Raw genomic sequence first — 2,904 nt, 5'->3', positions numbered from 1 at the left:
TTGATACTTATATTACTAATTTGAAATGTTACTAAAGTAAGACTTGTAAGTTATACTTATATTATTGGGCCATTCACCATTATTGACTATTGGTAATTGGCCTATTGCCTAAGTATCGCCTATTGGTTATTCACTTATTTAGTTATTCTTATTCATGATTGCATACGTATTCAAGTAACAAGTAACAACTAACATCTAACAAGTAACAAGTAACAACTAACAACCATAAGGATTATTGAATATAGACTTATAGTGTTAGGGTTAATAGACTATTAAACTTAAACATTTTGTTAGTTAGTGACTTACTCACTCTCAAGTCTGAATCAGTCACTATATAGCAACAAAAAGAGTTAGAGTTTCATCGTTCGTTGAACAACTCAACAAGTAATGAAGTAACAATGATCAACGTTAATCACTTATCACTTAATCGAATATGTCAATATGTCATATGAAAATAATACATAATCAAACACTATGTTAGTAGAGGATGAACATGATCGAATTTCGTCAAGTTAAGGTTCATAATATTGGCATAAATTAATTAATGAAATGATCATAAGATTGATTGTCTTCGACATTAATCAAAAGTCAAAACCATCAAATTAAATGATCATACGATTGATCATCGATGTTATTACACGGTTTTAACAATAATCAAAGCATACTAGAAATCCGTTTATTTAATTACTTAAATAATCACACATTCATGTATTTCATACTTAACACTTAACAATTTATACTTTCAGTGTCTCACATCAATACATCATTATTCATTGAACTTCTAAAGTAAGTAGGAATTATTAAAACACTTAGTAAACATCATTCATAATAGTTTTTACATTAATGATCTTGTTTAGACAATATTAAATTCGAGCCATTCAATTATGTAATCTTTAAAATTAGAAATCTAAAATCAACTCTCTAAAATCTCAGCCATTCACGCTCAAAATCCAACGGTTCAGATTAGACCTAAAATGTAACTCGACTTCCCTACTATATAAACCCTTTTTTAAACACCCCCCCCCCGTTTTTTTGCCTCTTTCAGATTTTACTCTCCTAATCTCCTCTAGTGGCTTAAACCTCATAGATACAATCAAGCATCAATATAAGTATATCGTTATAATATAGTTCACGTAAATGTTTAACTGAGTATGTAATAGTTGTATAAGTAATATTCCAATAAATATAGTTTTATAACAATGACCATAAGCAACATAACAACTAGTATAACTATTTACCGATTAACATTTCCACTCATTAATTTGTACAGATTTAATAAAAATTTCAAGTATATATTTATATAATTGATTTATTTGTTTAATTATATGGATCTTTGTTATTCCCTAATTAATTTACCGGTAAATATTTGACACGAGCAAATATTGGTTAAATAAATGAGATAAATGATGAAAATTTTAATTACTACTACTAATTTTTTCAAGAAAAACAAAGCTCAATTCCTATTGGTCATATATACACATACACGGATTGGAATCCATGTCTTCATCATAGAGCAACTGTGAACCATAGATAATATCTCTCATCTAGTGATCCTAGTTGTCCATCTCAAACACGAAAACACCTCAAAAATTTTGGATTTCCCGCCCACTTTTTTCCATCCAAATACTCTCCATAAAACCTCCTCCTATTACACTAACTTCTCCATCTCTTCAAAACTCTAAAACATCCCACCGCAAAAAAAATAAAATCAAAACCTCCCAAAAAAGCTTAAACTTTACAACAATGGCGGGAACAAAGCAAACAACGCGATAATTAACCGAGGAAAAGCGTCGAGAAAGCAACTAGCAACAAAAGCTGCTCGAAAATCAGCTTCGGCGACCGGATGAGTGAAGAAACCCCATAGATTCCGGCCAGGAACTGTGGCATCTTCTTATCAGAAAGCTTCCATTTCAGAGGTTCGTGAGAGAATAAATTGCGCAAGAATTTAAAAGTGATCTTCGATTTCAGAGCTCTGCTGTTGCTGCTTTTCAAGAAGCTTATCTTGTTGGATTGTTTGAGGATACTGATTTGTGCGGTATTCATGCTAAGAGAGTTACGATTATGCCTAAAGATATTCAACTTGCTAGGCGGATTCGAGGAGAACGAGCTTAATTGTTAGGTTTAATTTTGGAATTTTGATGTTGTAATTTTGGGGATTTAGAATGTTGGATGTAATTGGAATTCTGGAATGAAGTGTTGTGTTTTGGTAACTTTGATGATGTAAAATCTTATCTATCAAATGAATGAATTATGCGTTTTATGTCTAATTATACTTCAGATGCATCAAGTATTCTGGATTTATGCGAGATATATGAATTATTATGCCTGATGCTTACAAAGGCAATATCTTATGGGTCAATATGGATAGATCTTAATTTCGGAGTTGGAGTTGCATTTATACAAAGGCAATATCTTATGGGGGAATTAATGGAGTTTGATCGATAATTGTTTGAAATGTTTTAGTCTAATGTTGCTGGATACATATGGGTGTTAAATTTAGTGGTTTTGCTTTGAATTGCCTTGTTTTAGTTATCTAGGCACTATATTAACGATAGGAACTTTCATCTTCCCTGGGAAGATATTAGTGTCCTACTGCTGCCTGTGCCTTTAATTTGCTTGCATAACTTTTACCCTTGTGTTTTCATTTTGGAGTTTACTTTTTGTCTTTACTTTTTGGATGTGAGATGAGAAACCATATTTCGTTGCAAGTGAAAAATGAAGTTGGTTAAAGGCTCGTTTGAATACCAATTTTCAGCTATTTTGGTTTACGATTATAAGTCATTTGATATAGCTTGTATAGTTAACTTAAAGTTAGTCATAATTACATCAATCATGTTTAACTTTAATAGTTGGTAACATAAAAACTGAGCCTATGGATTTAGCAGGAAAAAGGTTGACAACAGT

General features: G+C 31.3%; 1 pseudogene; it reads left to right on the top strand.

The window, feature by feature from the left end:
* The first annotated feature begins 1,206 nt into the window (after window positions 1-1,206).
* LOC104891794 (histone H3.2-like) lies at window positions 1,207-2,211 on the top strand (annotated as a pseudogene).
* The last annotated feature ends 693 nt before the right edge of the window (window positions 2,212-2,904 follow it).

This window comes from Beta vulgaris, chromosome 1, assembly GCF_026745355.1.
Source record: "Beta vulgaris subsp. vulgaris cultivar EL10 chromosome 1, EL10.2, whole genome shotgun sequence".
Taxonomy (NCBI): Eukaryota; Viridiplantae; Streptophyta; class Magnoliopsida; order Caryophyllales; family Amaranthaceae; genus Beta; species Beta vulgaris.
The sequence above is the reverse complement of the archived record's forward strand: the minus strand, read 5'-3'. Positions and strand labels throughout refer to the sequence as shown.